General features: G+C 49.0%; 2 long non-coding RNA genes across 42 annotated transcripts in view; both read right to left on the reverse strand.

The window, feature by feature from the left end:
- The window catches only part of LOC127923287 (uncharacterized), a 10814-nt gene extending 7323 nt beyond the window's left edge, over nt 1-3491 (reverse strand). For all 39 annotated transcript variants that reach the window (XR_008113957.1, XR_008113958.1, XR_008113959.1 and 36 more), the window contains exon 1: nt 3371-3491. This is a non-coding gene — a long non-coding RNA (uncharacterized LOC127923287). The remainder of the gene's footprint in view (nt 1-3370) is intronic.
- On the reverse strand, nt 15-1334 carry LOC127923286 (uncharacterized). 3 transcript variants are annotated; one of them, XR_008113953.1, is made up of 5 exons: nt 1250-1334; nt 615-761; nt 469-517; nt 129-177; nt 15-82 (listed from the first exon to the last, which is right to left on the reverse strand). It is a non-coding gene; the product is annotated as an uncharacterized LOC127923286 (long non-coding RNA). The 3 variants fall into 3 exon arrangements; XR_008113954.1 differs by lacking the exon at nt 469-517; XR_008113955.1 differs by lacking the exons at nt 129-177; nt 469-517.
- Nucleotides 3492-15055: the final 11564 nt, after the last annotated feature.

The raw sequence follows: 15055 nt of genomic DNA on the forward strand, positions 1-15055 counted from the left end.
GGTGATTCCCTCTAATCAGGGCCTGGTTTAGACCTGGGACACCAGGTGGGTTATTCCCCTCTAATCAGGGCCTGATTTAGACCTGGGACACCAGGTGGGTTATTCCCCAATCAGGGCCTGATTTAGACCTGGGACACCAGGTGGGTTATTCCCCTCTAATCAGGGCCTGATTTAGACCTGGGACACCAGGTGGGTTATTCCCTCTAATCAGGGCCTGATTTAGACCTGGGACACCAGGTGGGTTATTCCCCCTAATCAGGGCCTGATTTAGACCTGGGACACCAGGTGGGTTATTCCCCTCCAATCAGGGCCTGATTTAGACCTGGGACACCAGGTGGGTTATTCCCCTCCAATCAGGGCCTGATTTAGACCTGGGACACCAGGTGGGTTATTCCCCTCTAATCAGGGCCTGGTTTAGACCTGGGACACCAGGTGGGTTATTCCCTCTAATCAGGGCCTGGTTTAGACCTGGGACACCAGGTGGGTTATTCCCCTCTAATCAGGGCCTGATTTAGACCTGGGACACCAGGTGGGTTATTCCCCTATAATCAGGGCCTGATTTAGACCTGGGACACCAGGTGGGTTATTCCCCCTAATCAGGGACTGATTTAGACCTGGGACACCAGGTGGGTTATTCCCCTCTAATCAGGGCCTGATTTAGACCTGGGACACCAGGTGGGTGATTCCCCTCTAATCAGGGCCTGATTTAGACCTGGGACACCAGGTGGGTGATTCCACTCTAATCAGGGCCTGGTTTAGACCTGGGACACCAGGTGGGTTATTCCCCCTAATCAGGGACTGATTTAGACCTGGGACACCAGGTGGGTTATTCCCCTCTAATCAGGGCCTGGTTTAGACCTGGGACACCAGGTGGGTTACTCCCTCTAATCAGGGCCTGGTTTAGACCTGGGACACCAGGTGGGTTATTCCCCTCTAATCAGGGACTGATTTAGAACTGGGACACCAGGTGGGTTATTCCCCTCTAATCAGGGCCTGGTTTAGACCTGGGACAACAGGTGGGTTATTCCCCTCTAATCAGGGCCTGGTTTAGACCTGGGACAACAGGTGGGTTATTCCCCTCTAATCAGGGACTGATTTAGACCTGGGACACCAGGTGGGTTATTCCCCTCTAATCAGGGCCTGGTTTAGACCTGGGACAACAGGTGGGTTATTCCCCTCTAATCAGGGACTGATTTAGACCTGGTACACCAGGTGGGTGATTCCCCTCTAATCAGGGACTGATTTAGACCTGGGACACCAGGTGGGTGATTCCCCTCTAATCAGGGACTGATTTAGACCTGGGACACCAGGTGGGTGATTCCCCTCTAATCAGGGCCTGGTTTAGACCTGGGACACCAGGTGGGTGATTCCCCTCTAATCAGGGCATGGGGACTGATTTAGGGGATAGAGGGGCTCCAGTCCCCTGGTAGGTTATGAATACCCCTCTGTAGGGGATAGAGGGGCTCCAGTCCCCTAGTAGGGGATGAATAACCCTCTGTAGGGGATAGAGGGGCTCCAGTCCCCTAGTAGGGGATGAATAACCCTCTGTAGGGGATAGAGGGGCTCCAGTCCCCTGGTAGGGTATGAATACCCCTCTGTAGGGGATAGAGGGGCTCCAGTCCCCTGGTAGGGTATGAATAACCCTCTGTAGGGGATAGAGGGGCTCCAGTCCCCTGGTAGGGTATGAATACCCCTCTGTAGGGGATAGAGGGGCTCCAGTCCCCTGGTAGGTTATGAATACCCCTCTGTAGGGGATAGAGGGGCTCCAGTCCCCTGGTAGGGTATGAATACCCCTCTGTAGGGGATAGAGGGGCTCCAGTCCCCTGGTAGGGTATGAATACCCCTCTGTAGGGGATAGAGGGGCTCCAGTCCCCTGGTAGGGTATGAATAACCCTCTGTAGGGGATAGAGGGGCTCCAGTCCCCTGGAGGGTATGAATAACCCTCTGTAGGGGATAGAGGGGCTCCAGTCCCCTGGAGGGTATGAATAACCCTCTGTAGGGGATAGAGGGGCTCCAGTCCCCTGGTAGGGTATGAATAACCCTCTGTAGGGGATAGAGGGGCTCCAGTCCCCTGGAGGGTATGAATAACCCTCTGTAGGGGATAGAGGGGCTCCAGTCCCCTGGTAGGTATGAATAACCCTCTGTAGGGGATAGAGGGGCTCTAGTCCCCTGGTAGGGTATGAATAACCCTCTGTAGGGGATAGAGGGCTCTAGTCCCCTGGTAAGGTATGAATACCCCTCTGTAGGGGATAGAGGGGCTCCAGTCCCCTGGTAGGTTATGAATACCCCTCTGTAGGGGATAGAGGGGCTCCAGTCCCCTAGTAGGGGATGAATACCCCTCTGTAGGGGATAGAGGGGCTCCAGTCCCCTGGTAGGGTATGAATAACCCTCTGTAGGGGATAGAGGGGCTCCAGTCCCCTGGTAGGGAATGAATACCCCTCTGTAGGGGATAGAGGGGCTCCAGTCCCCTGGTAGGGTATGAATAACCCTCTGTAGGGGATAGAGGGGCTCCAGTCCCCTGGTAGGGTTTGAATACCCCTAATACTACCACATCTAACACTACATGAACGAGAGTAACAAGGCTCTACGTATTTTACTGGTTTGTGACCCAATTACTCTAAGGATCAGAATCAGCCCTGTGGGGGGATATGAGCCTTTGTTAGACCGAACATTGCATACAACGTCAGATTGGATTTCATCGCTGATCTGGAGAATGTCTGGCTGGATATCTGCTTTCCCAAAACCAAAACCGATTTGTTGGGGGTGTGTTACAAGCCACCCAATCAGAATGCATTCTATGAAGGTCTTGAAATTGTGTTGTCAAACTGTAATGATTCTCTGGTGAAGGAAATCATTTTGTTAGGAGATTTCAATACTGATGTTTGCAAAAGAGTTGAGTAATAGTCTATGGAATCAGTGATAATTTTTAAACATTTTGCAGAAAGAAGATTTTGAAAGATATATTGAAGTCACAGAACTGTTAGAATCAGAGGACTCACTGGAGAATAATAATAAAAAAATCATGAGGAAGGTGGTGAGGGTTAGGGGTTAGGGGTCAGGGTTCAGAGGTTAGGGGACGTACTGGAGAGAGGTTCCCCATCATGAGGAAGGTGGTGAGGGTTAGGGGTTAGGGGTCAGAGGTTAGGGGACGTACTGGAGAGAGGTTCCCCATCATGAGGAAGGTGGTGAGGGTTAGGGGTTAGGGGTCAGAGGTTAGGGGACGTACTGGAGAGAGGTTCCCCATCATGAGGAAGGTGGTGAGGGTTAGGGGTTAGGGGTCAGAGGTTAGGGGACGTACTGGAGAGAGGTTCCCCATCATGAGGAAGGTGGTGAGGGTTAGGGGTTAGGGGTCAGAGGTTAGGGGACGTACTGGAGAGAGGTTCCCCATCATGAGGAAGGCGGTGAGGGTGGAGTCAAACAGGAAGGCGATCCTCTTGGTGGGTGGGGCAGCAGGACCAGGGTTACTCAGGCTGCTCACACTGGTGTTGTCTAACACACAGAGAGAGAAAAACTTGTTTTGTTTGGTTTTGCAAGACAACAACCTTAATACAGCACAAGCTACAACACAGGCTACAGCCGCCCTATGTAGGGGGATACTACTCTGGGGGGATACTAGAGGGGGATACTAGAGGGGGGATACTACTCTGGGGGATACTAGAGGGGATCCTACTCTGGGGGGAATACTACTCTGGAGGAGGATACTACTCTGGGGAGGATACTACTCTGGGGAGGATACTACTCTGGGGGATACTACTCTGGGGGATACTACGGGGATACTACTCAGCGGGATACTACCTGGCGGGATACTACTCAGGGGGGATACTACTCTGGGGATACCACTCGGGGGATACTACTCAAGGGGGATACTACTCTGGGGGATACACCAGGGGGATACCACTCTGGGGGGATTCTACTCTGGGGGCTACTACCTGGGGGATCCTACTCTGGGGGTTACTACCTGGGGGATACTACCTGGGGGGATACTACTCTGGGGGGGGATACTACTCTGGGGGATACTACCTGGGGGGATACTACTCTGGGGGGATACCACTCAGGGGGATACTACTCAGGATAATCTGGGGGGATACTACTCATGGGGATACTACTCAGGGGGATACCACCTGGGTGGGGGTACCACTCTGGGGGGATTCTACTCTGGGGGATACTACTCTGGGGTGGATACTACTCAGGGGGATACCACCTGGGGGATACTACTCTGGGGGATACCACTCTGGGGGATACTACTCTGGGGGGATACTACTCTGGGGGATACCTACCTGGGGATACTACTCTGGGGGATACTACTCAAGGGGATACTACTCAAGGGTTACTACTCTGGGGGATACTACTCTGGGGGATACTACTCTGGGGATACTACTCAGGGGATACTACTATGGGGATACTACCTGGGGGATACTACTCCTGGGGGATACTACAGGGGATACCACTGGGGATACTACTCAGGGGATACTACTCAGGGGGATACCACTCAAGGGGGATACTACTCAGGGGGGATACTACTCTGGGGGGGGATACTACTCTGGGGGATACTACCTGGGGATACTACTCAGGGGGATACTACTCTGGGGGATATTACCTGGGGGATATTACTCTGGGGGGATATTACTCTGGGGGGATATTACTCTGGGGGGGATACACTCTGGGGGATACTACTCTGGGGGGATACAACCTGGGGGATACTACTCTGGGGGATACTACCTGGGGGATACTACTCTGGGGATACTACCTGGGGGGATACTCACCTGGGGGATACCACTCTGGGGGATACCACCGGGGATACTACTCAAGGGGGATACTCACCTGGGGGATACTACTCAGGGGGATACTACTCTGGGGGATACTACTCTGGGGGATACACTCTGGGGGATACTACTCTGGGGGATACTACTCTGGGGGACACCACCTGGGGGATACCACTCTGGGGGATACTCACTCTGGGGGATACTACTCTGGGGATACTACTCTGGGGGATACCACCTGGGGGAATACTACTCTGGGGGAATACTACTCTGGGGAATACCACCTGGGGGATACCACTCTGGGGATACACCTGGGGGATACTACTCAAGGGGGATACCACTCAAGGGGGATACTACCTGGGGGATACTACTCAGGGGGATACTACCTGGGGGATACTACCTGGGGGATACCACCTGGGGGATACTACCTGGGGGATACTACCTGGGGGATACCACTCTGGGGGATACCACCTGGGGGATACCACCTGGGATACCACTCTGGGGGATACTACCTGGGGGATACTACTATGGGGGATACTACTCTGGGGGATACTACCTGGGGGGATACTACTCTGGGGATACTACTCAGGGGATACTACTCAAAGGGGGATACTACTCAGGGGGATACTACCGGGGATCCTACTCAAGGGGGATACTACTCTGGGGGATACTACTCTGGGGGATACTAATCTGGGGGATACTACCTGGGGGATACTAACTGGGGGATACTACTCTGGGGGATACTACTCTGGGGATACTACTCTGGGGGATACTACTCTGGGGGATACTACTCTGGGGGATACTACTCTGGGGGATACTACTCTGGGGGATACTACCTGGGGGATACTACCTGGGGGATACTACTCTGGGGGATACACCTGGGGGATACTACTCTGGGGATACCACTCTGGGATACTACCTGGGGGATACTACTCTGGGGGATACTACCTGGGGGATACTACTCCTGGGGGATACTACTCTGGGGGATACTACTCTGGGGGGATACTACCTGGGGGATACTCACTCTGGGGGGGATACTCACTCTGGGGGATACTACTCAGGGGGATACTACTCAAGGGGATACTACCTGGGATACTACCTGGGGGGATACTACTCTGGTGGATACTACTCTGGGGTATACTACTCTGGGGTATACTACTCAGGGGGATACTACTCTGGGGGGGATACTACCAAGGGGGATACCACTCTGGGGGATACCACTCAGGGGGATACTACTCTGGTGGGATACTACTCTGGGGGTATACTACTCAGGGGATACTACTCAAGGGGATACTACTCTGGGGGATACTACCTGGGGGATACTACTCTGGGGGATACACCTGGGGGATACTATTCTGGGGGATACTACTCGGGGATACTACTCAAGGGGGATCCCTCTGGTGGATACTACCTGGGGGTATACTACTCAGGGGGATACTACTCAAGAGGATACTACTCTGGGGGATACTACTCTGGGGGATACTACTCTGGGGGATACTACTCTGGGGGATACTATTCTGGGGGATACTACTCTGGGGGATACTACTGGGGGATCCTACCTGGGGGATCCTACCTGGGGGATCCTACCTGGGGATACTACTCTGGGGATACTACTCTGGGGGATACTACTCTAGGGGGATACTACTCTGGGGGATACTACCTGGGGGGATACTACTCTGGGGATACTACTCTGGGGGATACTACCTCTGGGGGATACTACTCTGGGGGATACTACTCTGGGGGATACTACTCTGGGGGATACTACTCTGGGGGGATACTACCTGGGGGATACTACTCTGGGGATACTACTCTGGGGGATACCTGGGGGATACTACTCAAGGGGGATTCTACTCAAGGGGGATTCTACTCAGGGGGATACTACTCTGGGGGATACTATTCTGGGGGGATACTACTCAGGGGGATCCTACTCAGGGGATACTACTCAGGGGATACTACTCAGGGGATACTACTCAGGGGGATACTACTCAGGGGGATACTACTCAGGGGGATACTCACTCAGGGGGATACTACCTGGGGGGATACTACTCTGGGGGTACTACTCTGGGGGATACACTCTGGGGGTACTACCTGGGGGGGATACTACTCTGGGGGGGGTCCCACTCTGGGGGGATACCACTCTGGGGGATACTAGAGGGGGAATACTACTGGGGGGGATACCACCTGGGGGATACTACTCAGGGGGATACTACCTGGGGGATACTACCTGGGGGATACTACTCAGGGGGATATACTACCTGGGGGATACTACCTGGGGGGAATACTACACTGGGGGATACTACACCGGGGGGATACTACACTGGGGGATACTACACTGGGGGATACTACCTGGGGGACACCACTCTGGGGGGATACTACCTGGGGGGATACCACCTGGGGGGACACCACCTGGGGGATACCACTCTGGGGGATACTACCTGGGGGATACCACCTGGGGGGAATATTACTCTGGGGGGATACTACTGCAGGGGGATACCACCTGGGGGAATATCACTCTGGGGGAATACTACCTTGGGGGATACTACCTGGGGGAACACTCACCTGGGGGGATACCACCTGGGGGGATACTACCTGGGGGAATATACCTGGGGATACTACCTGGGGGACACCACCTGGGGGGAATACTACCTGGGGGAATACTACCTGGGGGATACTACTCTGGGGGATACCACTCTGGGGGATACCACCTGGGGGATACCACCTGGGGGGATATACCTGGGGGATACTACTCTAGGGGGATACTCACTCTGGGGGATACCACTCTGGGGGATACTACTCTGGGGGATACTACCACTCTGGGGGAATACCACCTGGGGGGATACTACCTGGGGGGATACCACCTGGGGGGATACCACCTGGGGGAGATACCACCCTGGGGATACCACCTTGGGGGATACTACCTGGGGGGATACTACCTGGGGGATACCACCTGGGGGATACCACTCTGGGGGATACTACTCTGAGGGGATACTACTCTGGGGGATACCACCTGGGGGTACTACCTGGGGGGATACGACTCTGGGGGATACTACCTGGGGGATACTACTGGGGGGATACCACTCTGGGGGATACTACCTGGGGGATACTACTCTGGGGGATACTACTCTGGGGGGGATACCACCTGGGGGATACTACTCTGGGGGATACCACCTGGGGGACACCACCTGGGGGGGGATACACCTGGGGGGATACCACCTGGGGGGATACTACCTTGGGGGATACTACCTGGGGGTACTACCTGGGGGGATACCACCTGGGGGATACTACTCTGGGGGATACCACCTGGGGGATACTACTTTCTGGGGGATACTACTCTGGGGGATACTACCTGGGGGGATACCACCTGGGGGGATACTCACTCTGGGGGGATACTACTCTGGGGGATACAACACAAAGTTTTGGGCAGCCTGGGCCAAAGCCAGGGCTTGTGGTGAGCTTTGGGTGGTAACAGGAGACTCTCACCTGGTCCTCCAGGCTGGTGGTGTCTGTGTCTGTAGCCGAAGATCCAGCCTATCACAGGACTCCCTGTTCCCACGACAGCAGCATCTGTTTGGGATCCACTGTGCTCCTGGGACAGGGGTGAAAGCCCCCACACATACATTACACTGGGGCTATGTGTGTGTGTGTGTGTGTGTGTGTGTGTGTGTGTGTGTGTGTGTGTGTGTGTGTGTGTGTGTGTGTGTGTGTGTGTGTGTGTGTGTGTGTGTGTGTGTGTGTGTGTGTAGTGTATGTAGTGTGTGTGTGTGTAGTGTGGGTGTGATTAATTAACGTGCGTCACAGTCCTGTAATCTGGTTTTTTGTATTGTGTCGTGCCACAGTCCTGTAATCTGGTTTTGTATTGTGTCGTGCTTCACAGTCCTGTAATCTGGTTTGTATTGTGTCGTCCTTCACAGTCCTGTAATCTGGTTCTGTATTGTGTCAGTCTTCACAGTCCTGTAATCTGGTTCTGTATTGTGTCATCCTTCACAGTCCTGTAATCTGGTTTTGTATTGTGTCGTGCCCACAGTCCTGTAATCTGGTTTTGTATTGTGTCGTGGCTTCACAGTCCTGTAATCTGGTTTTGTATTGTGTCGTGCTTCACAGTCCTGTAATCTGGTTTTGTATTGTGTCGTGCTTCACAGTCCTGTAATCTGGTTTTGTATTGTGTCGTGCTTCACAGTCCTGTAATCTGGTTTTGTATTGTGTCGTGCTTCACAGTCCTGTAATCTGGTTCTGTATTGTGTCGTGCTTCACAGTCCTGTAATCTGGTTTTGTATTGCGTCGTGCTTCACAGTCCTGTAATCTGGTTCTGTATTGTGTCGTGCTTCACAGTCCTGTAATCTGGTTCTGTATTGTGTCGTGCTTCACAGTCCTGTAATCTGGTTCTGTATTGTGTCGTGCTTCACAGTCCTGTAATCTGGTTTTGTATTGTGTCGTGCTTCACAGTCCTGTAATCTGGTTTTGTATTGTGTCGTGCTTCACAGTCCTGTAATCTGGTTCTGTATTGTGTCGTCCTTCACAGTCCTGTAATCTGGTTTTGTATTGTGTCGTGCTTCACAGTCCTGTAATCTGGTTCTGTATTGTGTCGTGCTTCACAGTCCTGTAATCTGGTTTTGTATTGTGTCGTGCTTCACAGTCCTGTAATCTGGTTCTGTATTGTGTCGTGCTTCACAGTCCTGTAATCTGGTTCTGTATTGTGTCGTGTTTCACAGTCCTGTAATCTGGTTCTGTATTGTGTCGTGCTTCACAGTCCTGTAATCTGGTTTTGTATTGTGTCGTGCTTCACAGTCCTGTAATCTGGTTTTGTATTGTGTCGTGCTCACAGTCCTGTAATCTGGTTCTGTATTGTGTCGTCCTTCACAGTCCTGTAATCTGGTTTTGTATTGTGTCGTGCTTCACAGTCCTGTAATCTGGTTCTGTATTGTGTCGTGCTTCACAGTCCTGTAATCTGGTTTTGTATTGCATCATGCTTCACAGTCCTGTAATCTGGTTCTGTATTGTGTCGGCTTCACAGTCCTGTAATCTGGTTTTGTATTGTGTCGTGCTTCACAGTCCTGTAATCTGGTTTTGTATTGTGTCGTGCTTCACAGTCCTGTAATCTGGTTGTATTGTGTCGTGCTCCACAGTCCTGTAATCTGGTTTTGTATTGTGTCGTGCTCCACAGTCCTGTAATCTGGTTCTGTATTGTGTCGTGCTCCACAGTCCTGTAATCTGGTTTTGTATTGTGTCGTCAGTCACAGTCCTGTAATCTGGTTCTGTATTGTGTCGTGGCTTCACAGTCCTGTAATCTGGTTCTTATTGTGTCGTGCTTCACAGTCCTGTAATCTGGTTTTGTATTGTGTCGTGCTTCACAGTCCTGTAATCTGGTTTTGTATTGTGTCGTGCTTCACAGTCCTGTAATCTGGTTTTGTATTGTGTCGTGCTTCACAGTCCTGTAATCTGGTTTTGTATTGTGTCGTGCTTCACAGTCCTGTAATCTGGTTTTGTATTGTGTCGTGCTTCACAGTCCTGTAATCTGGTTTTGTATTGTGTCGTGCTCCACAGTCCTGTAATCTGGTTTTGTATTGTGTCGTGCTTCACAGTCCTGTAATCTGGTTTTGTATTGTGTCGTGCTTCATTTCCCCCTTGGTTTGAGCTGCTTCACTCAGTCAACTTCAGTACAACATACAATGGGCAGAAGTGCTCTCCAGACTTCGGGTTCAACGACCTACAATCACGCCCGACAAGGCAAATTAAATCCACGCCCGCCTTCCACAGGTGATAACCCAGCTAGTACATAACGTTCTGAGAACCATATGTTTCTTAGAGCTTGGTGAGAGCGTGGCATGCAACCTTCCCACAACGTGCCTGGGAATGGTTCAGGATACCCAGCTAGCACATAACGTTCTGAGAACCATATGTTTCTTAGAGCTTGGTGAGAGCGTGGCATGCAACCTTCCCACAACGTTCTGGGAATGGTTCAGGATACCCAGCTAGCACTTAACGTCTGAGAACAATATGTTTCTTAGAGCTTGTGAGAGCGTGCATGCAACCTTCCCACAACGCTCTGGGAATGGTTCAGGATACCCAGCTAGCACTTAACGCTCTGAGAACCATGCTTTTAGGTGGGAATTTCAGTGCTTCAGCATGTTTTCTACAGGTCTCCTCGTGGTTCTATTTAAAGTCATGTTCTCAGAACATTAAGAAAAAGTTCCATAAAAAAACAAACAAAAATTACTACTTTGTAGAATCCACGTCCCAACGAATTGAGGCTGTCTGAGGGCAAAGGGGGTGCAACGCAATACCAGGAAGGTGTTCTTAATGTTTTGTACACTCACTGTATATACTGTATTCTAGTCAATGCCTATCCTATTTAACTGTTCTTAATGTTTTGTACACTCAGTGTATATACTGTATTCTAGTCAATGCCTATCCTATTTAACTGTTCTTAATGTTTCGTACACTCACTGTATATACTGTATTCTAGTCAATGCCTATCCCATTTAACTGTTCTTAATGTTTTGTACACTCAGTGTATATACTGTATTCTAGTCAATGCCTATCCTATTTAACTGTTCTTAATGTTTTGTACACTCACTGTATATACTGTATTCTAGTCAATGCCTATCCTATTTAACTGTTCTTAATGTTTTGTACACTCACTGTATATACTGTATTCTAGTCAATGCCTATCCTATTTAACTGTTCTTAATGTTTTGTACACTCACTGTATATACTGTATTCTAGTCAATGCCTATCCTATTTAACTGTTCTTAATGTTTTGTACACTCACTGTACATTCGGTTCTCAGCAACAACAAAAACTCTATCCTCTACCTTGTTAAGTGTGTTCAGGTGGGCTGGCCACACTTGATCTTAATGAGTGCTTGTTTCCTTGGAATGTATGGGGTCTGTTTGAATAGACTAAAATTAACAGCTTTGTATGAGTTGAAGAAAATATGGTATGCAAGCTCCATCCTGGTGGCGCAGTGCACTAATTCCATGGCGAGAGAACAGAAGATCATAGGTTCATATCTCACTGATGCCGTGACAAAATAAAAATACTAATTTGTTTGCATGATTAGGCAAGGCAGATTAATTTCCATGTGTACTATCTGTGCTTGGAGTTGAAAACAGTTCAACCAAACTAAGCAGCAGTGCTCTTAAAAGTCTTACGTAAACATGTTCTCAGAATGTTATTTAATTAACTTCAAATAACCTATCATTTTCTTCTCACAACATTAACAAAAACATCCACGAAACCTTTCAGGGAACCATAGCAAAAATGTTAACAGAACCACCCTGGAACCATAGTAAAACATTCTCAGAACCTCCCTGGAACCATAGTAAAAATGTTCTCAGAACCTCCCTGGAACCATAGTAAAATACCAGAACCTCCCTGGAACCATAGTAAAAATGTAAACAGAACCTCCCTGAACCATAGTAAAAATGTTCTCAGAACTCCCTGGAACCATAGTAAAAATGTTCTCAGAACCTCCCTGGAACCATAGTAAAAATGTTCTCAGAACCTCCCTGGAACCATAGTAAAAACGCTCTCAGAACCTCCCCTGGAACCATAGTAAAACATTCTCAGAACCTCCCTGGAACCATAGTAAAACATTCTCAGAACCCCTTGAACCTGAGTAAAACATTTCAGAACCACCTTGGAACCTGAGTAAACATTCTCAGAACCACCCTGGAACCATAGTAAACATTCTCAGAACCCTCCCTGCAACCTAAAAATGTACATTCACAGAACAGGCACTTCTGGATTAGAAACTGTTTTAATGGGCCAGAAACTTATAGCTTTGTTCCCAGAACCAATAGTAAACCACAAACATTTCCGGTCACCTGAACATTACTTTAATTTCTAAAGGAAAGTGGATCTATAGTAAAGTAGTAGCAGTGATATAGTAGTATAAAGGATATAGTAGTGTGGTTATATAGTGTTGTAGTAGTATAGATATATAGTCTTAGATGTAGTAGTATAGTGATATAGTAGTGTGGTTATATATGCCGTAGCAGTACCCGCAGAGCGTTGGACATATGCAGTGCAAGGACATAGCAGCATGAGCGATTACAGCATGCAGACATAGCAGCAGTCCGCGACGTAGCAGTATAGTGATATAGCAGCAGATGACATAGCAGTGTGGCTATATAGCATTGCAGTAGCATAGCAGCTGGATATAGCAGTATAAAGGGATATAGTAGTATAGTGAGAGAGCAGTGTGTGATATATAGTCCAAGTGATGTAGTAGTATAGTGATATAGTAGTGAGAGTGATATAGTAGTGGTTATATAGTGTTTGTAGTAGCATAGTAGTGCAGTGGATATAGTAGTATAGTGATAGTAGTGTAGTATAGTGATATAGTGGTGTGTGGGTGACATAGTGGTACAAGACCTACTTCAGTCTGTTGACAGAGGGGGCAGTCTTCCATGTGGGGTGGAGCTGCTCTGAGCTGAAAGAGCCTCCTCTTCAGGGCAAACCCAGGCGACAGTACATAGACACAGCATTCTGAGACAGGAGGGGAGAGGGGAAAGAGAGTGTGGGTGAGAGAGAACATAACATAGTGCACAGCCAGAAGCAGCCTTTTCCTAATCAATGGTATGCCATGAGAACAGAACGTTGTCAGCCAAAGAACCATTGGCTGCTGATTTGTTCTGCTCCTCCGACTGACCTCTCAATGTAAAGACAATCTCTTGGTCGGTCAGACCACCTTCACACCAACAAATCATTATCAATCACTGCGGTAATTTATTGTGAATCACCCTGCATCATTATGGTCACACAGAAAATAATAAAAGCTGTGGAAAAGTTTCCGCAGCTAACAACTAAAAGTTCATTGCTGTAGGAAGTTCATTGACATCAACATTTCTGTTTTGAGACAGAGATATTGGAGGGAGAGATATAATGAGGGAGAGAAAGATGCTGAGGGAGAGATATAAGAGGGGAGCAATGAGGGGAGAGATATAATGAGGAGAGATATTGAGGGAGAGATATAATGAGGAGAGAGAAGAGAGATTACTGAGTGGGATAGAGAGAGAGATATATTGAGGGATAGAGAGAGAGACATTGAGGGATAGAGGAGAGATACTTGAGGAGAGAAATGAGGGAGAGAGATAAATGAGGAGAGATAGAGACATTGAGGGAGAGATATTGAGGAGAGATATAATGAGGGAGAGATATAATGAGGAGAGATATACTGAGGGAGAGAGAGAGAGATATTGAGGAGAGAGAGAGATAATGAGGGAGAGAGGAGAGATATTGAGAGAGATATAATGAGGGAGAGAGAGAGATTAGATGTTGAGGGAGATATATAATGAGGAGAGAGAGAGATATATTGAGGAGAGATATAATGAGAGAGAGATATTGAGGAAGAGATATAATGAGGGGAGAGAGAGAGATATTGAGGGAGAGATATAATGAGGAGAGATATAATGAGGAAGAGATATAATGAGGAGAGATATAATGGAGGAGGGAGAGATGGAGGGACAGATATTGAGGGAGAGATATAATGAGGAGAGAGATATTGGAGGAGAGATATAATGAGGAGAGAGAGATATTGAGGAGAGATATTGAGGGAGAGATATAATGAGGAGAGAGAGAGATATTGAGGGAGAGATATAATAAGGGAGAGAGAGAAAATGGCAGCCCTAGGAAATTAGGGCCTTGGTGACGACTGGAGCACTAATTCAACTCCAGACAGTTCAGCGTCTGTCTGTGGCTGTGCCATGGGATGCAGTCAACTGATCTTACAGTGTGTGTGTGTGTGTGTGTTGTTGTGTGTGTGTGTGTGTGTGTGTGTGTGTGTGTGTGTGTGTGTGTGTGTGTGTGTATAATAACACATCCTAGATCTGAATGAATTAAATATTCTTATTAAATACTTTTTCTTTACATAGTTGAATGTGCTGACAACAAAATCACACAAAACTTATCAATGGAAATCAAATTTATCAACCCATGGAGGTCTGGATTTGGAGTCACACTCAAAATTAAAGCGGAAAACCACACTACAGGCCGATCCAACTTTGATTTGATGTCCTTAAAACAAGTCAAAATGTAGTGTGTGTGGCCTCCCACGTGCCTGTATGACCTCACTACAACGCCTGGGCATGCTCCTGATGAGGTGGCGGATGGTCTCCCGAGGGATCTGCTCCCAGACCTGGACCAAAGCATCCGCCAACTCCTGGACAGTCTGTGGTGCAACGTGGCGTTGGTGGATGGAGCGAGACATGATGTCCCAGATGTGCTCAATTGGATTCAGGTCTGGGGAACGAGCGGGCCAGGCCATAGCATCAATGCCTTCCTCTTGCAGGAAC

Source organism: Oncorhynchus keta, unplaced genomic scaffold (genome assembly GCF_023373465.1).
Source record: "Oncorhynchus keta strain PuntledgeMale-10-30-2019 unplaced genomic scaffold, Oket_V2 Un_contig_2917_pilon_pilon, whole genome shotgun sequence".
In the NCBI taxonomy this organism is placed as follows: Eukaryota; Metazoa; Chordata; class Actinopteri; order Salmoniformes; family Salmonidae; genus Oncorhynchus; species Oncorhynchus keta.